General features: G+C 39.1%; 1 long non-coding RNA gene across 2 annotated transcripts in view; it reads right to left on the bottom strand.

Annotated features, from left to right (window-relative positions):
- The window catches only part of LOC135933498 (uncharacterized), a 30,686-nt gene extending 10,781 nt beyond the window's left edge, over positions 1-19,905 (bottom strand). Inside the window, exons 1-3 of one of the 2 annotated variants that reach the window (XR_010573770.1) lie at positions 19,667-19,905; positions 8,563-8,694; positions 8,359-8,448 (exon numbers count right to left, since the gene is read on the bottom strand). This is a non-coding gene — a long non-coding RNA (uncharacterized LOC135933498). Of the gene's footprint in view, positions 1-8,358; positions 8,449-8,562; positions 8,695-19,666 lie in introns of those variants that run through there. The other variant, XR_010573769.1, reaches the window with a different exon arrangement.
- Positions 19,906-24,500: the final 4,595 nt, after the last annotated feature.

Raw genomic sequence — 24,500 nt, 5'->3', positions numbered from 1 at the left:
CTAATTAAACAGATACTACTAATTAGCAATATCTTCCAAATATCCTTGTCAACCAACTGAATTAGAAGAATGTTTTCTGTACTTCATCAGTTTGTCATGACACTTCTAATTGCTATTTTGTTACTACACTGTATTTTAAACAGAGAAAGTCCTGAATGCTTGGTTTCAGCACATTTGTGGGACAAGTAAAAAGGACATCGACAATGCCAAACAACGGGTCTATCATGTCCGTACCTGGGCATATTTCCTGTCTCACAATCAAGTCCCTGCAATGACGTTTGCATTTATGGACAACAGAGAAAGACTGACTGAGTACATTTTTTAAAATTTCTGTGATATATCAATATGGTCTTTAAATGATGCAGCAGTATACTATTGACTAACCTCATATTGTGGATGGATCTCGGTGGTTCTCCTGACTGAAGTTTGGTCCGTTTACAGCAACCTGCCATGCGATTGCATTTGTCCCTAGGGCACTGGGCACTCTTACATTAACTTTTATCTAGTGAAAAAAAGTCCTCCATTCGTTAGCGTTTGTCCGCCAGCTTTACTGTTTATGTTATGCTAACATAGCTTTGTCGCACTAGCGATCATGTAGCACATCTTTATATACCAGCTAGTCCAACTTCAGAACCCTAAAAAACTCGCTGCTTTTACTTTCTTATCTTCATTTACGCTGGAAGTGATTGCAGTACGTTTTAATTTGTTTCATAAATCTCTCAGTCAGAACATGGTATATTATATTTAGATGGAAGCTAGCAAGCTAACTCCCTGCTAACTTTTAACTCCGTTGAATATCATAAATTCTGTTTTCATGGACGCCTGGATGTTAAACTTACTTGTTACACCTGGTAGAGCATCCACACTGATCATTTTATTACAGATTAAAGAACTTAGACAGTTTTTCAACTCTCTGTAATGCTGCAGTGATCATTTGACTTAGGGACCTGCAGCGGAGTTTGGGCCCAGACATGGCTTATGATGTCAGACTTAAAGACCAGATACAGTGATCTCAATAATATAAAAGAACTGATTACTGATTTGTGTTTGTTTGTGGGCCTTTTTTAGATGGACAACTGATCTGAATAAATATGCTGTAACAACCAAAAGGATCTGGATTGGAAATGTGAGGGCGTTCTTGCAATTTCTGATTGATGCACAACTGCCAGAGGTCAGAGTCTCCCGTAAGGCTTTAAAGGGGACTTTATTTGCACTTCAGTCAGAAATGAAGAAGAGCAGAAGGGAGTTACAAACCCACAGGCAAGACATCCGGATCAAAAAATCACGTAAGATCCAACTTTACTACTTAGTTGTTACCTAGAATGTGCAGTAAATAAATTATTTATAAATGTCATGATATCATGACTGTGATGTAGTGAGGAACAAGGACTCAAAATGTTATAATCTATAAGTATAAATCTAAGTATAAATTGTATATAAGTATATGTTTTGTGCATTGTATACGTACAGTGGTATGCAAAAGTTTGTGCACCCCTGATGTTTTTCAGGATTTTTCTTTATAAATCATTGGTTGCTTGGATTAGCAATTTCAATTCAATACATCATAAAAATCTGTATTAGGTCTAAAATACAACTTGTTTTATATTTACAACATTGCGTGCAGCATGAATGAGCATGACTGGAGCTGCAAGAACATAAACACATTCTGTGTCTTTTAGAAATGCTTGTAGATCCTGCCCACATCACTGATTTTCTCAAGACGGCCACCACACTCATCCCTGAAGCACTCGGTAAGTGTTTAGTTCATTTGTTCATAAAGACAACTCTAATAACCCCAATAATGTCTTTACTTACCAGCTGTAATCTGTATGTATATGTAGTTCAGAATCTCAGATTTACAGAAATATATGACAGAACTTTTTGCTTTCAATTATAACAGACTGCTCATTTATAATCACTTGTTGGACTTTTGATTTTTGTTCAAATATATAATACATATACAAACAGTAGCATTTGTGATGTTTATATAGGATTATATTAGGGGGAATATTTACCAGTATAAGGGATATACTCCCCTATCCCTTGTGTCTTACCGTGCAACCTCTATGTTACTCAATAGTCGTTCTTGAGAAAAATCCCACAACTAAGAACCTAGACTGGTTCTATGGTCTTCTGGCTGGATTTGTCATCTGCACAACTGGGCACAGAAGAGGCGTCATATCAAATATGACAGTTGAGGAAGTTGGCACTGCTGAAGTGGATGATGATGGCCGGCGGATAATCAGAGTAAAATCATTAAGAAATTATTTTTTCTCTCTGATTAAAGATTCTTTCTTACCAGCGACATCAATGACTGTGTGCAATGTTATTTAGTTGCTGATTCTTTTACAGGTAAAAGAACACAAGACCAAAGAAACATTTGGCCATGCACTTGTTCCCCTAACGAAAGACGAATACATATGGTTTCACCGCTTTGCGTACCACCGCCACAGATACCCTGGTGGATCATCACAATTGATTTTTGCCAACACTCATGGAGGGCCTTATTGTAGGATGTTGACTTCATTTCAAGATGCATGGAGGAAGTTTGGTATTCCAGGAAAACCAACCTTCTCTATGATTAGGAGCAGCATCAGCACTTTTGTGAGTAGTTTCCACTTTATGGTGATTCAGTGTTTTTTCCTTCCTATCCTTTTAGAGGGATGATATGAAACAGTCACCCTTAGTTTAAAAAAAGGGTTCTACTCCCAGTGTTTTAATGTTGAAAGGACATTTCTTTTTCTTTATATTGTCTTCTGTTGTATTTCTTTTTGTGGTTCTGTCCTTAGCTCTGCAAATCTTGAAAATGTCAAATGTTAATAACATTATTTAATGTTTACATTTGTAGAGTGGGAGATCCTTGGGAACCCAAAGCAAGGTACAAGTCCACCGGATGATGTGCCATTCTGATGCAACTGCGGCGAGATTTTATGAGGCAGATTTAAACTTTGACGAAGCCTTCAAGTGCCGCAACAATGCTGCAAAGGCACTTGCTGTGAACAATAGAAGCAGAGACTCTGAGGAATCTACAACCTCAGAAGACAATGAAGATGTGTTGGAGAGAAGATATGCTGGACTGAAGAAAAGAAAGTCTAGTCAAAATGCCACAAGAGGAGAAATTGTGAAAAAGAAGACAAAACTGCATGCAAACACCAATGACACAGACAGCAGCAAAGATGAAAGTAACAATGAAGTCAGGAAAGTCATTGACCCGGCAGCAAGAAACACATCTGGAAAACACCCACAAAAACAGAGTGGCAGGGGAAGAGCAGGAGTGAGGGTAGAAGAAGACACAACAGGTGATGAAGATATGCCAGGGATGGTGACTACAGAGAGTAGTGAAGGTGAAGATTATGATGATAACTCTGAACACATTGACCTTACAGCAGCAGGTACATTGGGATCCACCAAAGGTAAAGATAATGCTAAAGAAAAAGGAAAAGCCACAAAGGACACAGGACATTTCTATAGTCGTACTCAATTTCTTAAAAAGAAGAATACATGTTGGGAATCTCCTAAAATTATGTCAGAAAGAATTGCAATCCAAAGAAAAATGCAAAAAGCTGTAAGACCAAACGAAACAACAGAGGGTGTGAACCAAACACAGACAGAGACAAGAGATGAAGACAATGAAGCCTTGAGGCCAGAAAGCTTGAGTGAAAATGAAAACAGTATACAAACAGTGACTACAGATAATGAAGACAAAGCTGAAGATGAAAATGGTCCCTTGGTGAACACAACAGACAGAGACCAAGACGTTTCCAGTGGACTAGTGAGAAAAACTACAGAAAAAAATCAAAGCTTTGAACAGAGAGGACATAGGCAAAAATAAAAATGAACCACAGACAAAGACGACTACCAAGGAAAAAGGCCATTTGAGAGCAGAAGGAACAATTAAAAACAAAGACACAGTTAGAGTAAAAGAAGATGGCCCTTGGACTAGCTATGAGTCTCCATTGGCACACCCAAAAAAGAGGAAAAAGTCTCTAACGCAGAAAAGGTCTTTGACAAAGTGTGATGAAAGCAAAGAAAGAAAGCAAGAAGGCAACAAGCAAGAAAGAAAAAGAGCAAAGAGCCTGACTGCAAGACAGCTGTTAAGTCCAAAGATGCTCAGAAGTAACAAGAACAATGACCCACCTAAAGATACCAACAAAAGACAAAAAGCCATACAAAGACTCAGAGGAAAAGAGTTTTTCGGTTGTTTTTGATTTTACTTTGATGTTTGTTTTACTACATTTTTGAAAACGTTGTGATCATGTGAGGTTTTTTGTTGTTTACTTATTTTATACAGACACTCTGACTGTTTCTTTTTTTATATATTTATTTTAATCATTTTGGTCATGTGAGGTCTTTTTGTTATGTTTAACAATTGGTTTTATTTTTTACTTTTAACTTAAAAAAAAAAGAGAAATACTGATATACATAAGTTCTTGACAACAAATGCCAAATGCAATAATAAAAACTTTTCTGTTCAATTTGAAAATTGTGTGTCTTTGTTTGCTTGCCAATCATTATTCATGGATTTCCTTGTAATTCCAAATAACTCACATTTTATACAGACAAGGCTGCTAAAGGATGATATGTAGATGTCATTAATAACATTAGCTGGATTAACACAAAAGAAAAGAAGAAAAGGATGAAGAAGATTGAGAAGCAACAAGAGAAGCTAGAAAGTTTTGCTGAGGATTGTATATCGCTGCCATTGCCCAAACTGAGCAGTCATATTTCACCTCAGTTGAACGCCTCCACAACCTCTGAACTGCCTGCCATAACCACGCCACCATCACTTCACCTGCCTGTTGCTGATACATCACCGCCAAATCTACCGGCAGTCTGCTCCACCACCATCTCCCCCGCCTGCAGCTGCTACACCATCATCACCATTGGATAAACTGTCTGCAGCTGCGGCGCTACCAGAGGGGCCCGCTCTGCCCAAGAGGGTCAGCATGCAGGAATGGCCCGCAAAGTCGGAGCTGGAGGTCAGCACGCCCCAGTGACCTGCTCAGTCGGAGCTGGAGGTCAGAGCACAGGAGGGACATCCACGTCCAGCATGGCCTGCTCATCACAAACCACCTGCCGTGCTTCGCCATTGCCCATCGGAACTGCTACATGGCAGTCCACCATAGCTCCTTCGCTACCACCAGACACGTGGTCGGACACCAGAATTGCAGCGACACTGCTACCAGGTCCTGACCGTGAAAAAGTTAGTCAGAAAAAGACATCTAATTAGTTGGTGATTGAGTATTCATTGTCAGATGTGAATGCAATTCAATTCAATTTTGTTTATATAGTGACAAATCACACCAACAGATGTCTCAAGCTGCTTAATTTCAGGTTAAGACCCGAAAATAATATTAAGAAAACAGGAAAAAACTGATGATGGCCATCAAGAGCAAAGGCTTTGAGGACAGTGGAAAGGAAAACCTCCCTTTTAACAGGTGAGATCAATTTATTCACTTCCATTAACAGACACTCCAATAACTGGATAAAAATTCTTTTTTCTGTCATTGTTAGTGTCGATCATTCCACCTACGTTCTCCACCACATCACACTGATCAGATGGTAATGCCTTTCACCCTAGTTTATCTCTGACATCAGCACCAACTATTATTTTATGTTTTTTGTTGGAAGTTATATATCTACCAGCAAGAATTTTGAGAATCAAATATCACTTTAACAAGCTGTGATTTCAAATGAGTTAAATGTTGCACTAATAAGATTCCCAAAAGCTGTTAATATATTAATTTAATTACATTTAGTTTTTTAATTATAGAAAAGATTCCAAAGGAGTCATCTTCCATTCCAAATACTGGTACCCTCAACTATGTTGGCAAATTAGATCGTGTGATTGGCTGAAGGATCTGTCTTGTCATGAACTTTGGGGGGAGGAGCAATAACGTCAGCGTGTGGTGAGAGTACAGCAAACTGGCAAAGATTTGTTTCAAGGTAAGTGCAATCCACTAACTCTTTCATTTTGTTATGATCCTAATCCTTAGTCCTTCCAATGGTACAATACAAATAGCTAAACTTCCATAATTTTCATCCCTGTCCCTGGACATTCCAGTTATATAATATACATCACTAATGCTTCCAACATTGTGCTGATGTCCTCTGTATGCAGTGTGTCTTTGGAAACATGCCACGCTATGTGCACCAAACACCTTAACTGTATTTAAGGTTTTTGTTTATATTTTATATATTTTTAAAAATATTTTCTCTTTCAACACAATATTGCAAGTTCTTAGTCAAGTGGGCTCCTTACAAGAAGAGGAAAATGGATAGAAGACCGAGGACTCTAATTCCTGAGCACCCTGTGAAAAGCAATAAACCACCACTGGTGGAAAAAGATGACCTAAAGTCACAGGATGAAACTAGGAAGTTGGAGATTTCTGAAGCCGTTAAAGAGCCTCAGTCCAGCAATGATGGTGTGCCAGTGAATGTAAGTTAACAGAGTAACACAGCCAACAAGAAATGAAATATCAGATGAAATGAGTTACTACAACAAATACTAAGAAACTCCTCTCTTCATTTGTCTTTGCAGGCAGACGATGTTGCAGATGGGAAAGGAAAATGACTGCCATTAAAGACACACAAACATAGCTACACACACACAAGCATGCATGCACCTGCACACAGATGTTCATATACAACAATGTTCAGATAAAGTTCAATAAAGTTCTTGTTGTTCAACGGCAAAATCCTGTGTTTTCTTTCTCACACTGATGGAGGATGGGAAAAGTCAACAGTCATGGTATTCAAAAAGAATATAATGCAAAGATTTGCAGCTGAATCACAACTTGAGGAGCAGCATTGTAATGTACTTCTTATATAATACTATTGTATACCTACTGACTACCTGAAGCACTATAGATAAAAAGTCCCATTTTAACTGTGGATTCAAACAATCCTTTATTCAAAAAAATGTTTATTCTTTTCTTTGTAATTCCAGATTAAAGTTATAGTACACTAATAAGATTCCTAAAGGATGATAACCAAAAGCAATTCATTAGGTTTGTTGAATTAATTACACAAAATTCCTAAGAAATCATCCCTGATTCCAAGTTACAGTGTCCTGCAATGTGTTGCAGAAATGGATTGTCTGATTTGCTAATCAAGAGTGATGTCAGAGTGATGTCACCAGAAGTCCCGAGAGGTGTGATTTGGTAAACGGTAAGTCTAATCACAATTCCTTCTATCCAAATGACTAATTCTACTTTTTTTTAAAAAATCCTTATCCCTATAGCTTCCAATTTTAGAATACAAATCAATAATAATTCTTTCAATTCCAATTTTTTCACTTTAATTCATAGATCTTCCACTTATTGAATAGAAATTACTAATCCTTCCAAGATACTAATGCATATTTCCTCTGTGTGCAGCTTATCTTTGGAAATTGGGTCTTTTGTTCCTTCTTATTACTCCTGTGAAAATCTCAGGTATGTGCTAGTGTGTTAGATCTACACCTCTTTGATTTCTGAGATTGAGTGGTCCCAACTGATGCTCCTGGAATGTCATTTGTAATTCCTGCAGTGGAAATGCAGATGCAATGCGTTGCTCCCAATATAGCACCTGTTGGTCAGATCCAGAGCCACCAGGCTGAACATCCTGTAGCAGAACGTTGCAGGCAAGAGCAATTTCTCTTATACACTGATATTTTACACATTATAATAAATCCAATGATGTTTACATTTTGTTTGTATAAACTGATAACTTTCAGGTGCAGATGCGGACATTTGGACAAACTGTTCATGTGGATAATCCTCATTGCTGTTTTTGCGATCATTGCACTCTACGTGATCATTTTGCTACTGCTTTATTACAACAACAACTTTTCATGAGTTCATCCACAAACCACTGAGCAAAAGACAATAAAGATTTTGTTGTTCAATGTCAAAATACGTAGTCTTCATTCTCACACTGGGTTAATGCGGGATGTCAAAGTTTGTGTAACATCAAGATTTATGGTGGTTCAAACTGCAGACAAGAAAAGAAAACTAAAGGTGAATCCAAATGTGATGCTCATTGTTGTTCCCAAGACTAAGTAAAAGATGCAATGTAATATATTTGTACTAATCTTTAGCTGTTAGAGTACTAAATGCTGACAGGGGTTGTTTGGATTCATATTTATGATTATTAATTTTTATAGGTTGTGTGAATGAGCAGACAAAAATGGCCCTTTTTGGGATTAATAAAGTTATCTGATCATGATTAATAATATAAATACTACTAATAATAATATTAGCAGCTTAGTTTAAAAAAAACTTTGGGGCATTTGTGCAACATTTTATTTAATAGTACAGAGTCAAAGTTTATTGATTTCTTTTACAAGGTATAATTTCAAATAAAATGATTCCTAATGGTAGCTGTGCAAATCTTGTTATTAAGTTAGTTGTATTAGTTACACATAAAATTCCTAATGGGTATTCCTATTTTCCAAGATCCAGTATCCTATAAAAGACAGCAGAATTCAGTGCCCTTATTTGCTGAACGGTTGTTGTATAACAGCAAACTTTGGGGGAGTGGCAGTGGAAACAGGCTTGAATTAGGAGTCCATGTTGTTACCTTTTAGGAGAAGATGGAGAAGATGGATTTATTTGAAGGTTCTCCAATCAGAGTTAGTGGATCAAGCTGGAACCAGGGAGGTTGTTGCAGCTCTTCAGGGGTCTCAGTTTCTGAGCAATGATGTTCCATCCACTGTAAATTCAGGGAGCAGAAACACAACAAATCATTAATAAAAAAAAAAAAAGATTGCAAAAGACACTTAGAATCGCCACCATAAATTTGTCTTTGCTGCCGAGGAGTTCTAATTATGGGAAAGAAAAATAAATGCTAGGCAAGACATACAAACATGACCACCACACACACACACACACACACACACACACACACACACACACACACACACACACACACACACACACACACACACACACACACACACACAAACAGTTAAGAGGTCAAGATTAGTCAGAAATATATATCTAATTGGTTGGTGATTGATTATTCATTGCAGGATGTGAACTCAATTCAATTCACTTTTGTTTAATGCCATATAGTGCCAAATTCCACCAACAGTTTCTTCAAGCTGCTTTGAAAGGTAACGACCCTTACAACAATATCAAGAAAACAGAACAAAATGACTATGGCCTTTGTGAGCAACACCTATGGTAACAGTCGTAATGAAAACCTCCCTATTAACAGGAAGAAACCTCCACCACTACCAGGCTCACAGAGGGGCTGCCATGTGCTGTGACCGGCTGGGATTCTGTCTGCATATCAATTCAATTCAATAAAACTTTATTGATACCAAAGGTTGACCCCGAAGGAAATTGGTTTAAGGCTGCCGACCTTTTGCCAGCGCCATCTTACCCTTCCGAACATACATACATTACACAAACATAACATGGGGAAGACAGGACAGAGACGCATAACAATGGAAAATCCACAACACGAGGAAAGACGAGGAGAAAAAAGAACTCCCCCCAGTCTGAGCTCACACAGGGAGATCAGTTTGAGAACAGAAAGAAACACCTCAGTACATGAATCATCACATCTCACAACATAGAAGACATAAGCTTCGAAGGCATTTGGAGGGGGTGGGGGGGTGGGGGGAAGTGTAGGTCTGTGTGAGTGTGAGTGTGTGTGTGTCCTGCCGAGAGAAAGTTTCCCTTCACTTGGTTAGGTAAAAGTCAACAATCTTCGGTTGACGCGGGTGGTCTTGAATGAGGAGGGAGATACAATAAACGGTCTTGTTATCAAAGGAGAATTGTTATTCCCGTCAGCTTTTGCCTTAAGCATCCAGTCGGTGACAAGGGGGCGGCATGAGGTGAAGATGGTAGTTGTTTTGGTTAGTGCGAACAAACTGCTTCCAATTTATAGATGCTCTAATATCCGTCACTGGTCACCAGGTTTCTCAATTCCTGTTGTTCTTCTCCAAAATCTTATCCATGTAGCAGAGCCATGAGCTTTTCCAAGATCTTATCCATATTGTGTCAAAAAAACACAGTCTGAGTACTCACAGCCCTGCCCATCGTCTATCTTGTCGGCCAGCCTTGTGGGATTTTGAACAGCTGTAGCCGCTTCTTGTTCTTCTATAAGCCAGGTCCGAGCCAGCTCCAACCAGGAGTTTGTCAGTCTCGTTAAGGGACCAGTTGATAAAATCCATAATTCTTCTTTAGGTTTACAGAAAACAAGTCTGGGAGACTCTCTCAGGGTTAGAGAATAAGAAAGACCATACAAAAGACATGAGAAGCCAAACAGGAAAGATAAGGGAGAGGGAGAAGGAGAAAGTGCAACCACCTCCGTCAAACGCCAAGAGATTCAAAGTGTTCTATTCATAATACTATTTCCTTTGTAGTATTGTCTTTTCTATTTCTATTTTAAATGTCATTGTTTTCCTGTCTCCTAATCTCCACATCACACTGATCAGATGGCAATGCCTTTCACCATGGTTTATCTCTGACATCAGCACCAACTATTATGCTGTACTTATAATTTTTTCCTACATTGCAACATAACTTTGTATGTCCAATAGCCAGATAAGTAATTAGTCTAATTATAAATTGTTATCTACAAATTCTATTAAACTGTTACGTTCCTGCAGTTGTTAATTTTTACTTACATGTAGTTAGTGTACTGCTGCCAATAAGTTCATAAACACGTCTGTTTGAAGTTATTTTATTGGAGTATCTACCAGCAAGAATTTCGAGAATCAAAGATCATTTTAACAAGGTGTGATTTCAAAAGAGTTAAACATTGCACTAATAAGATTCCTAAAAGCTGTTAAGATATTAATTTAATTTAATATAATTTAATTTTAGTCTATTTCAATTACAGAAAAGATTCCAAACGAGTCGTCTTCCATTCCAAGTATTGGTACCCTCAACTATGTTGGCAAATTAGATCGTGTGATTGGCTGAAAGATCTTTCTCGTCATGAACTTTGGGGGGAGGAGCATTAACGTCAGCGTGTGGTGAGAGTACAGCAGACTGGCAAAGATTTGTTTCAAGGTAAGTGCAATCCTAACCACTAACTCTTTCATTTTGTTATGATCCTAATCCTTAGTCCTTCCAATGATACAATACAAATAGCTAAACTTCCATAATTTTCATCCCTGTCCCTGGACATTCCAGTTATATAATATACATCACTAATGCTTCCAACATTGTGCTGATGTCCTCTGTATGCAGTGTGTCTTTGGAAACATGCCACGCTATGTCCACCAAACATCTGAACTGCATTTAATGTTTTTGTTTATATTTTATGTATTTTTAAAAATATTTTCTCTTTCAACACAGTATTGCAAGTCCTTAGTCAAGTGGGCTCCTTACAAGAAGAGGAAAATGGATAGAAGACCGAGGACTCTAATTCCTGAGCACCCTGTGAAAAGCAATAAACCACCACTGGTGGAAAAAGATGACCTAAAGTCACAGGATGAAACTAGGAAGTTGGAGATTTCTGAAGCCGTTAAAGAGCCTCAGTCCAGCAATGATGGTGTGCCAGTGAATGTAAGTTAACAGAGTAACACAGCCAACAAGAAATGAAATATCAGATGAAATGAGTTACTACAACAAATACTAAGAAACTCCTCTCTTCATTTGTCTTTGCAGGCAGACGATGTTGCAGATGGGAAAGGAAAATGACTGCCATTAAAGACACACAAACATAGCTACACACAGACAAGCATGCATGCACCTGCACACAGATGTTCATATACAACAATGTTCAGATAAAGTTCAATAAAGTTCTTGTTCTTCAACGGCAAAATCCTGTGCATGCATGCACCTGCACACAGATGTTCATATACAACAATGTTCAGATAAAGTTCAATAAAGTTCTTGTTCTTCAACGGCAAAATCCTGTGTTTTCTTTCTCACACTGATGGAGGATGGGAAAAGTCAACAGTCATGGTATTCAAAAAGAATATAATGCAAAGATTTGCAGCTGAATCTAAACATGAGGAGCAGCACTGTAATGTACTTCTTATATAATACTATTGTATACCTACTGACTACCTGAAGCACTTTAGATTAAAAGTCCCATTTTAACTGTAGATTAAAACAACACTCAAAAAAACAACACAAGTTTAATCATCTCTTTGAAAAGGTGTAATTCCAGATTAAGGTTACAGTACACTAATAAGATTCACAAAACTGATTCACTGAATGTTAGGTAGGCCAATCAAAATCACTAATGCTTTCATTTTTATGATATTAATCTCTTGTCCTTCCACTCTTAGAATATAAATCACTAATGCTTCCAACATTGTGCTCATTTTCTCTTTGTACTGATTGCCCAGCAGATTACTTGAAGGATTTTAGATTAAAAATCCAATTTTTTAACTGTAGATTAAAACAACACTTTATTTAAATAGTTCATTAATTTCTTTGAGAAGGTGTAATTCCAGATTAAAGTTGCAGTACACTAACAAGGATGATATGCAAATGCCATTAATTAGGTTTGTCGCATTAATTACAGAAAAAAATCCTAACAAATCATCCTTGATTTCACTACTCTAAGTGATAGATCTTCCACTTATAGAATAGAAATTACTAATCCTTGCAAGATGATAATGATAATTCCATCTGTATGCATCTTATCTTTAGAAATTGGTTTCTTTTGTTCTTATTCCTACTTTGAGAATGTCAGGTATGTGCCAGTGTGTTAGATCTACACCTGTTTGATTTCTCAGATATAGTAGTATGAACTAAAATGTCATTTGTGCTTCATGCAGTGGAAATGCCAATGCAAAATGCTGACCATGAAGCACGCATTGGTCTGAGCCTACAAGATGAGAATCCTACAGGACAACTTTGCAGGTATGAAAAAGTTTTTCTTTGTTTTATAGAGATATTTTCCACAATGATACAATAAAATCAGTAACATGTACATCTTCTTATTCCCATAAACTTTGTAGGTGGACATCTGAGCGATTAATGGATCCATTCACCTGGTGGATACTATTTGCAACAGTTGCTTTAGCCATATTATTCTATTTGTTGGTCTTGCTCCTGCTCCATTTCAACAAATACATCTAATCAAATAAATGCACATTAAAACGAAGTTTAATAAAGTTATTTTTTTCTCTTTAAAAAAGTCAAAATGGAGGGTTTTCATTCTCACACTGGGTTAATGCAGGATGGCAAAGTTCAGTTTGTGTAACATCAAGATGGTGGTTCAAACTACACAAGAAAAGAAAACTACAGGTGAATCCAAATGTGATTCTCATTTTTGTTCCCAAGACTAAGTAAAAAATGCAACGTAATGTATTTCTACTAATATTCAGCTGTCAGACTATTTAATTCTGACAAGGGTCAAATCGATAAAGTTCAATAAAGTTCTTGTTGTTCAATGGCAAAATCCTGTGTTTTCTTTCTCACACTGTTGGAGGATGGGAAAAGTCAAATCTGGGAACACCATCAACAGCCATGGTATTCAGAGCAATATAATGCAAGGATTTGCAGCTGAATCATAACATGAGGAGCAGCATTGTAATATACTATCATATACCTACTGACTACTTGAAGCACTTTAGATTAAATGTCCAATTTTAACTGTGGATTCAAACAACACTTTATTCAATAAAAGTTCATTCATTTCTTCGAAAAGGTATAATTCCAGATTAAAGTTACAGTACACTAATAAGATTCACAAAACAGATTAACTGGATGTTATTTATTGTAATTACAGAAAAGGCTCCAAGTGAATCGTCTTCAATTCCAAGTACTAGTACCTTGTATTATAGGCAGAAATAATCATGTGATTGGCGTAAAGGTCTGTGTAGTCATGAGTTTGGGTGGGAGGGGCAGTGATGTGTGGTGAGAGTACAGCAGACTGAAAAAGGTTTGTTTCAAGATAAGTCTAATCAAAATCATGTTTCATTTTTTTATGATCTCAATCTTTAGTCCTTCAAATTTTATAACAAAAATCAATAATTCTTCTATTTTTTCCCATTCTTCTGATTTTTAATCTTCCACGTATAGAATAAAAATCACTACTTCTTACAAGATAGTAATGTTTATTTCCTCTGTCCTAGCTTATCTTTGAAAACTGGTCTTCATCACAGGCAGAAGGAAGGAAGACCAATGTCAGGTATGTTCAAGTGTTAGTTCTACATATGTTTGATTTCTAAAATTCTGTGTCCAAAATGATATTCCTAAAATTTTCATTTGCACTTCACATAGTGAAATACGTTTGCAAAATGCTGACGATGAAGCACGCATTGGTCTGAGCCTACAAGATGAGAATCCTACAGGAGAACTTTGCACGCAAGAGCAGTTTGTCTTTGTTATACAGAGATACTTTCTCTCTCCCTCTCCCTCATTCACCATCTCTCTCTCTCACCCTCCAGTGTGTCTCTTTGTCCTCCCCGTTTTTTCATGTGTGTAATTGCCCTTAGCCGTATCTTCCTTGTTCTCCTTGTGTATTTATTGTTTGTTTTACCTTTGTTTGCTGTCACGCCAGCCCCTCAAAGTGTGTGTTTTCTCCCCCTTCTAGTTCCCTGTGTTCCCTGTGTAGCTCCCTCGTGTCCTTGGTTTTTGATTTAAGTTTCTTGTTTATGGCTCCTTGTTTTAGTTTAGTACCTGTGTGTTTTTTCAGGCAATAAAGCTGAGTTCATCCCTCCTCGTGTATGAGTCCTGTGTTTGGGTTCTATTTCCTGTCAGCCTCACAGTGAAACATTACAAATTTGGGGCAGTATCAACAGTTATGATATTCAAACACTATGTAATGGAAAGAATTGCACCAAAATGAGTCAAAATATGATGGGCCAAAATTATAATGTACTCACATGTATATATAGTGTAATTGCAGAATTGCTAATCATTTTAGGCCTTTTAGACAGCAAGTCACATTTTAATCACACTTTAACACAAAACTTTATTCGAAACAAATTATGTTTTTTCTTTCACAATGTGGATTTCCAAATGAGTCACATTTCATACTAATGTGATTCCTAAAGGATGATATGCAAATTAGTAGATTTGATTACACAGCTACTTTAATGACACGTACAATTCCTCAGAAGTCATCCCCAATTCCAAGTCACAGTGTCTTATAACAGACAGCAGAAATCGATCATCTGATTTGCTAGTAGATTGTGATGTCAGAGTGATGTCAGCCAAAGTCTGGAGAAGTATAATTTGTTAAGTGGTGAGTCCAGTCAGCATTCTATTTATTCTAATTACTAATTCTTCTGTTTTTTTGTTTTGTTTTATTTAATCCCAATCAGTTGGGCTTCCAATTTAGACATGCAAATCAACAATTCTTCCAATTTTTCGACTGCAATCTTTAGATCTTCCACTTAGAGAATAAAAATCACTACTTCTTCCAAGATAGTAATAATTATTTCCTCTGTATGCAGCTTATCTTTGGAACTGGTCACTGTCACAAGCAGAACAATAAGGACGAACAATGTCAGGTATGTACAAGTGTTGGTTCTACATATGTTTGATTTCCTCAGATTCGGTGGTCCCAAATGATATTCCAATGTTTTTATTGAAAAATTCATTGTGCTTCATGCAGTGGAAATACGTTTGCAAAATGCTGACGATGAAGCACGCATTGGTCTGAGCCTACAAGATGAGAATCCTACAGGACAACTTTGCAGGCAAGAGCAGTTTGTCTTTGTTTTACAGAGATACTTACCACAATAAAAGAATGCATCAACTAACATGTACATCTTATCCTCATAAACATTTTAGGTGTTCGTGTGGGCAAATAATGGCCCTATTTCAGATTAATAAAATTATCTGTTCCTGATTAATATATATTACTACTACCACCATTGCTAATAACAGCAACTTAGATAACAAGGTTTTGTTTATGTGGATATTCGTACAACACTTTATTCAATACTACAGAGTCAAAGTTAGATTTTTTTTACAAGGTATACTTTCAAATTTTAAAGAAATCCTAATGGTAGTTGTGCAAATCTTATTCATTTAAAGCTTTGACCAATCAGAATTAAATCAGTCCAAATCGCGAATTCTTTCAATTTATTTATTATATTCCCTATATCTTCCAGTTATAGAATACACATGACTAATGCTTTCATTTTTTCATCACAATAACTTGATCTTTGAATATAGAACTACATTACATGAACTGCATTTAATCTGATGTACTTAATGTATTATTTTTTAACAGAGCACCACATGCCCTAAACCAGGTGGCTTCTTCATAAGAACAAGGCAATGGAAAAAGAGGAGGACACTCCAGAACCCAGGGTCTCAATATATTTGTTGCATGTGAGAGGAAGATTCAAAGAGTCATACTCAAATATTGGATGCAATATTTAAATTGCTAACTCATCGCTGGGGGGGTGTTGTGTGTCGCGGGGATCCCAGGGGCTATGTTGTCTGTCTACTAGGGTCTCCCATAGCAAATTCGACCTGGGTGAGGGACCAGACAAAGAGCAATTCAGAAGAAACTTATTAGAATATCACTGAGGGAACAGTTTCCCCTTCCCAGGATAGGGTTATCAGGGCCCCGGCCTGGAGCCAGGCTCGGGAGGGTGCCCAAGGGTGAGCGTCAGGTGGCCGGCCGTTAGTCCATGGGGCCCGGCTGGGCATAGCCTGAAAAGAGGATATGGGCCCCTTCTCCTGCAGGCCCACCACCTGCAGGAGGCGTCGTAGGAGTCGCGTGCATGTGTACCGTGTACCGGGCAGCAGCCAGGAGTGGAAGCCCTGGCAGACTGATCCCAAGACTACCAAGACTGTTAATTGGGACATGGAATGTCACCTCTCTGGCAGGGAAGGAGCCTCATTTAGTGCGTGAGGTTGAGAGGTACCGGCTAGATATAGTTTGGCTCACCTCAACGCAGGGCTTGGGCTCTGGAAACAGTCTCCTGAAGAGGGCCTGGACTCTGTCTCAGTCCAGAGTTGCCCCTGTAAGAGACGGCGGGCTGGGGTGGGTTTTCTAATGTCCCCTCGGCTTGCTGTCTGTACATACCTTACCATGTCACCATGGACAACACACTGCCAACATTTGCACAACATTTGCACAATATCCTTGGCATTAGCTCTACGATAATGCCAAGGATGCATACAGCTTCTCTTCTCTCTCCACACTGGTAGTAGGGCTGGGCCATATGATACCATTCATGGTAATACCTGTATAATGTTGGGCAATGATAAGAAAATGAAATATAAAATAGAATATGGGTGAAACACGCATGCGCAGTGCCTTTGTTTTCATACGCACATGACGGAAAAAGCATGGCGGCGACAGAGAATTACAAGGGCGAAAGCAGATCGTTGAATGAAACGGATGAACCAGAATTGGTTTGTAAAAATGCTGCAACCTCAGTGGTGTGGAACTGGTTTAGCTTTCGTCCGTCAGATACACAACAACCACTATTTTTGGTAGAGCATGCTAGCGGGCCATCATTATTACCATGTTTTTTGGAAAATACAGCACACTTAAAATTAATCCTTTATTTTTTCTGAAAATCGACAGTGCCCCTTATAATCCCATGTGCCTGATATATGAATTCTGGTTGTGTTTACTGACCTCGAACCGATTTTATGTGCTACACGGCGCTTGAAAATCTGTCAAATGTTTTAGTACGACTTTGCTAAGCTACGAAGCCGCACCGTTTGATGGATTGTCGAAGCATTACGGCTATCGTAGGCAGGAGCCTCGTGGAGTGATACGTACTGTGCTTCAACATAATATTACCGTATTGTGTGTGTATAACCTCTTTTTAAGTATTGTGGATATTATACATGGTTATGCTGAGGATAAGTCTGCGAATTTCCACTGGAAATGCCTTTTGGTATCAGCTGCTTGTTTAAGTGAAAATATCAATATATGTTTTTTTCTAATAAAGTTGTTGAGTTGTAAAGTACTTTGTCTATTGTCATTATATCATCAGTTATATCGTTATCACAAATTTTTAAATGTGTATCGTGATTTTTTTTGGTCATATCGCCCTGCTCTACTGGGTCAGTCAGATCACAATCTGAATGACCTCACCCCCTGCTCTGTGCCGACTGTGAGGTGAGAACCATCCTGAGAAGCATTAGGAGGTGGTCAGAGGAGGTCTTAGCAGAACTACAGGGCTGTTTTGAGTTACATAATTTTCCTAGGGATTAATAAAGTATTCTGATTCTAATGACTGAAAGCAGATACTGCGATAACATCAAAGTTTCAAAGATTTATTTAACAGCATGCTATGGGAAACAGGTTTGTGTCCATGATTAAGGAAAAGCAGGCTGGTACACCAAGTGAGGCACATGAGAAGAAAATTTCACAGTGAAAAGCTTAAAATGGAAAAATACAGAGTCTAGACTTGTAACCACATATAGCGTTGAAGGAATCTGATGACAAGTGGATTGAGAATTTGTCTTTGGAGCAGGGATGTCCAGCCAATGGCCTGGAAAGCTGCCGGTAACGGTGTGCTGAACATGGCTGAGACGAGGCAGGACCAGACAAGGGAGTAACAACCACAGGCGATGTGGCCGTCACACACGTTTGAGCCGGTGGTGGCGCTGCAGGCAACGGCATGGGAGCTGCAGATGGTTGCTGAAAGGACTCACCAGAGTTATCAGCGGATACGAGGTGCTGAAGCAATTCCTCAGATCCTTCAGCAGGGACTCAAGATGTATGGAGCATCTCCTCAGGCCCCCCAGAAGAGGCAGAAGACAGCTGAACGGGCCCATAGGACCCTCCAGCGGGAACAGAAGACAGCTGAACAGGCCCCTCAGATCATCCAGCAGAGGCAGATGGCTAAACGGGCCCCTCAGACCCTCTAGCAGGTACCGAAGATGGCTGAACGGGCCCCTCAGACCTTCTAGCGGGAACAGAATATGGCTGAATGGGCCCCTCAGATCATCCAGTGGAGACAGAAGACCTAAGTGATAGCAATGCTTTCCAGAGCCCCCAGCGGACAAAGGAAGTGCTTGCCGGGCTCTCCTGGGAGACACGGAGTGCTGGATTAGCTCACCTGAGTCACCAGCAGGAGCAGATGCAGGGCCAATAGGTGTGGGGACCCCTGGCTGTATAGCTAGCTGATTTGATGGTTGAGTGGATGAACTGATAACTGTACTGACTGTTGAGTTAATACCTAAACTAGTGATTGAACCATAGGCTGCGTTAATGATTGAACTGCACACTGGGGAGAAGGTTGAGCTGCACACTGAGCATGTAGCTGAACCGCAGACAACAGGGCAGGTAACTGACCTTCAGGCTGCGCTAAAGCGCAAAGAGGAGGAGACTGGGCTGGCACTGGAACACGAGCCCAAGCTGGCGACTAAACTGCAGACAGCTGAGCAGCAGGTGAGTGAGCTGAAGACTGAACCAACGGCAACACTGGAGACTGAACCAATGAAAATACAAATAGCAGGGCTGCACACTGGGGAGATGATGGAGGCTGAAGTAGGAGCTGAGTAGGATCACAGATTGACAAATGACCAGGCTCAACGAAAAAAAGTTTTAGTGAAATCAGCTCACTGTTCAGAGTGAGCAGATGCAGGTGGACAGCAGTCCCTTAAATCTTTAAAGCCAGAGCTGACAGTCTCAGGTATGGTTTCAGAAAAGGGAGTCTCTGTGATCACAGGTAAAAATCAGGGAGCCACCGTTATTCCCATTAGGCATACGAAAAAACAGCCCCAGAGTAAACAGTCCCAATGTCTGAAAAAACAGAAAAAGTATCTCTTTCACTCACCACATCTTGCTGCTCTGAAGTCCCAAAACTCTGCTGTGGAGAGACGTGCTGGCGGCGCGGCTCTGCTTTCTCCTTGGAGGTGGCTCCGACGGGCCAGGCATCTCCACATGCGGCTGGTCCGTACTTCCACAGCTGCGGCGACAGAGGTGTGGAGTTGTTATAGAGGACCCAAAATGCAGGGAGTTTTATTCAGGAGGTTAGGTGCAAACAGAGGCGGAGAGGGCATAAACAGAAACTAAGGATAGCATATACTGAGAAAATTAATAAAACTGAAAACCTGAAACCTTAAAACGTATGGCAGAAACACAAGGAGACAACACAGACGGTGCCATGAGGAGCATAAGAGGAGTCACACAGAGGGAAACATGGCTGAACCTAATTGACATGACGAGACAGGGAGAACTGAATACACTGATATAAGACACAGACCTTCACAATAAAACAGGTAATATACACTGACTGAGGAAAACCTCCCTTTTAACAGGAGAAACCTCCAGCAGTACCATGCTCAGGAAGGGTCTGCCATCTACTGTGACCAACTGGAAGACAGGATGAAGCCTCACTGTGAAAGACAGCCAGAAATTAATAATGACTAATATTCAAAATGCAAAGAAGTGTATATACACACAGCAATTGAAAAAAGAAGATGGAAAAAGAAACACTCTATGCTTCTCTTGAGCCTAACTTAAAAGCATTTCTATGATTGACGGTTTAGAAGATCATTTCCAAACTACTTAAGATTTATAAGCTATAAACTGTTCCATTAGGTCATGAATATTGCCCTAACTTCCTTTGAAAGTCATTTGACTACTAGGATGTAATTTCATTATCAGAATTCACCTACCTGACATCTCACTCTGATCCACAGCCCTCTCAACCTCCTAACCTCAAAGGATTTTTATAAATTTCTATAAGTTACATTGACTTGCACTGAGAGCCATTCCATAATTAGAATCAGAATGACAGAAACCAGCGTTTAATTTCCTAGTCAGAAGAATCAGGACTCTGCCGAGGCCCAAATCAGTAATATAGGTATGAATGATCTTCATTTAGCTTTCTGGGGCTCTTCTTCATGAATACTCCTCCATGATGTCTCCATCTCCATTGTGTTCTCTTATCGGCTGAGTTTATCATACCTTTTGTTGCAGAAGCTCCTGTGAAAAAACACTCTAAATTTTAAGGACTGACCTACCTGGAGGACTCATCTGCCTGAAGGATTCACCTACCTGACTCCCCACTGTCTATCTCCTGAACTAAAAGGATTATTATCTTTGCTAACTCATTCAGTCCAGCAGACGACTATCTGATGATGTGGTCTTGTAACATATGTCAGCGTGATAGCAGCTGCCCCGATAAGTATAAATGATATGAATTACAAACTTTAATTCAATGACACTTTGGACTGAATTTTTTCAGAAATGCTAGTCACCACACCTGTAAAGTATTGCATAAAAAGATTAAAAACCATATACTATGCCATAACATCATGATTTAAAACCATTCCAAAAGGAAGATCCGATATTCTAATCATCAAATTCATCTTGAATTCTGAATTGATCTTTAATTGACCACTTCTTGATCCTTGTATCATATAAATAATGTTTCAAGCTACTTGTAAAAAGGTAAAACCATCTTTAATCCCCAACTTTGATAAAATGCCTTTTTGGTCTATGGGCTGATTGGAACTCTTTTCATCACATATGTAGAGTATCCTTTAATTGTCCCACAAGGGGAAATTTGGTTGTAACAGCAGCAAAAAGACACATATAAAAAAAACACACAGACATAGAACAGAAGCACACTATTTTTTTACATATTTACATCATAGAAATTAGTTGCCAATTGGTACTGTGCAGTTATTAAAATTAAAGTACAGATAAGTTGCAAACCCAGAGCTAAAATGGATGGAAAAAGAGAGGACCCAAACACAGGACAGCTGAGAAAGTTTACAGTGTTTATCATAGTGGCTAGATGAACTGAACATAAAAGGCTAAACTAAGCTGAACTGAATGACTGAGCTGGATTGGAAACACACATTAGGAGTTGACGGTGACGAGACAAGAAACTGAGTGAAACTGAGGGCTTAAATAAACAGGACAATGATGATGGGAAACAGGTGAGGTCAATTTACTGACTTCCGTTAACAGTAGTTCCAAAACAAATCAAATCAAATCACAAAATACAATAACAAAAATACAATAACAAAATACAATACAATAACAAGCAAAATGAAATGGGTAAATAAAACTGCATTCAAATTCCTTATCAATAATGTCAACTCAAAACTCTCACCATAATGTCTGTCTGCATACCACAGGTGCAAAGCATTGCATTTATAAGTCCCGATATATATGAGGAATACGATTTCCTGTGAATATTGTCTATTCTATTTCTATTTTAGATGTTGTTTTTCTGCCACTGTTCGTTTGGTTCATTCCACCTATCGTGTACTAATCTTCACATCACACAGATCAAATAGATATGCCTGTCACCTTGGCTTAACAGTCAAACTATTAATTTAAATAAACTGTGTTCAGTTCCCGCAGTTCCCGTTATTTCCTTGCTTACATGTAGTTAGTGTAATGCTGTCAAGGTATTCATAAAAAAGATAACGTGTGACATGCAAATTTATCCAAATAAATAAAAGGACCGGCAATTCCAAATATAATTTCCCATTCCAAGTTGGTGTTCCATGGAGCGCTGGCGCCCCCCCGAAACCAGCGGTACTGCAATGAAAATTGTAACTTTGACGATTTTTCACAACGGAGCACTAAGTGATATGAAGGCCAAAAAAAATGTACTGATAAAGCACCTCTAGATCTACTAGAATCCAAAAGATCAAATGTTTTTGAGATGTTTTGTAGCAAATATGATTTTTTGAAATTGTTGGAATTTCTTCCAGATGAGCGATATTCTCGCCTTGCCGCCCCTTATTAAGGTTAGGAATAAGGTTATGGTTAGGTTTAGCGATAAGGTTAGGTTTAGGCTTAGGTATACGGTTATGGTTAGGTTTAGGGATAAGGTTATGGTTTAGGCGTAGGGATACGGTTATGGTTAAGGTTAGGAATAAGGTTATGGTTAGGCATAAGGTTATGGTTAAGGTTAGGCATAAGGTTATGGTTAGGCTTAGTGATAAGGTTAAGTTTAGGGCTGCAGTACAGGGCTGGAAACCGCCGCGTACCATAACAACGTGGAAGGTCACCTTTCGCGTTTCTCAGGAACGCCGCAGGACGTGACAAAACGTCGGGATGTTACGCCTCGGGAGTGAGAACGGGCTCAGAACTAAGTCACCAGATTTTGAACAGGCACTAAGCTGTGAAAACATATCACCCCCACCCTCATAAGTATCCACTGGCTCCTCGTCAAGTCGAGCATTACTTAAAAGATTATTCCTCTTACTTCTCACAAAAATCTCTCAATGCTCTGCGCCCTCAGTACTTGTCTGACCTGCTGGACCCATACAGTCCACAGCCATGGGTCTGCTTCCTGTCCTTCACACATTAACTTCATACCTTTGGTGACAGAGCTTTCTCTGCAAGTCTCTCCTGAATGAGCTTCCCAATGTTCCATCACTGTAGTCCTTCAAGAAACTTCCCAAAACTCACCTCTTGAACCAAACCTTCAACCTCTAGCCTTTATTTTTGTGTTTTTTTTATTTGTACTGATGTTTAAAGCATTCTTGGGTTTCTTGAAAGATGCCATATACAGTGCTCAGCATAAATGAGTACACCCCTCTACATTTGTCAGAAAACCTTTAGTTCTCAACATTTCCTATGAGATGCTTTACTACAAAATATTCCCACAAATGTGGGCAATTGATTGCAAACAAGATTTGTTAATTTGCACACACAAAAAATGATTTTCCTAACAAACTCATTCAAGCCCATGTTGCAAAAATGAGTACACCCCAATTATAGTCTTAGGAGAAAAGCCACACTTAAGACTACAAAATTCAAATTAACAGGCATTCAACCACAGGTGAGTCCAATGATTCATTTAAGAGGTGTCCAGCAGACAGGTGACGATAAAAGGGCATTACTTAACAAAGAAAAGCCCTTCCCATTTCATGCTGGCAGCAATGGCTCCACATGGAAGAGAAATGTCACAAAATCTGAGAAAGGAAATCATTTCTTTACACAAAAAAGGTGAGGGCTACAAGAAGATCAGCAAAGCGTTACGTATCAGTCAAAATACTGTAGCAAAAGTGATCCAAAAATGTAAGAAAGATGGAAGCTCAACCATCTTACAGAGACGTCCATGCCGTCCACGGAAGTTAACTTCTCAACAGGAGCGTCTCCTGATGAGAAGGGTTGAAGAAAATCACCATGGAAGTTCACTGCAGTGAGCTAAAGCAGTAGAAAGTCAAACTGGAGTGACCGTTTCCTATGACACCATACGGCGCACACTGCAGAGGAATGGCATGCATGGGCATCATCCATGAAGGAAGCCTCTCCTAAAGCCCATGCACAAAAAAGCATGCCTAGAAATTGCTAGGGCCCATGCTGAAAAAGATGAAGACTACTGGGACTCTATACTCTGGAGTGATGAGACAAAGATCACTGTTTTTGGAACTAATGGTTTCAAAACTGTATGGCGTCATAAAGGTGAGGATTGCAAAGAGAAATGCATGGTGCCTACAGTGAAACATGGTGGTGGCAGTGTCCTTATGTGGGCTGCATGAGTGCTGCTGGTGCTGGGGAACTGCATTTCATTGATGGTATGATGAACTCAACAATGTACTGCTCTATACTGAAGGAGAAGATGCTGCCATCACTCCGTGCACTTGGTCGTCATGCACTTTTCCAACACGACAATGATCCAAAACACACATCTA

This window comes from Pelmatolapia mariae, linkage group LG8 (assembly GCF_036321145.2).
Source record: "Pelmatolapia mariae isolate MD_Pm_ZW linkage group LG8, Pm_UMD_F_2, whole genome shotgun sequence".
In the NCBI taxonomy this organism is placed as follows: Eukaryota; Metazoa; Chordata; class Actinopteri; order Cichliformes; family Cichlidae; genus Pelmatolapia; species Pelmatolapia mariae.
This window is presented reverse-complemented; position numbering and strand designations above follow the sequence as displayed.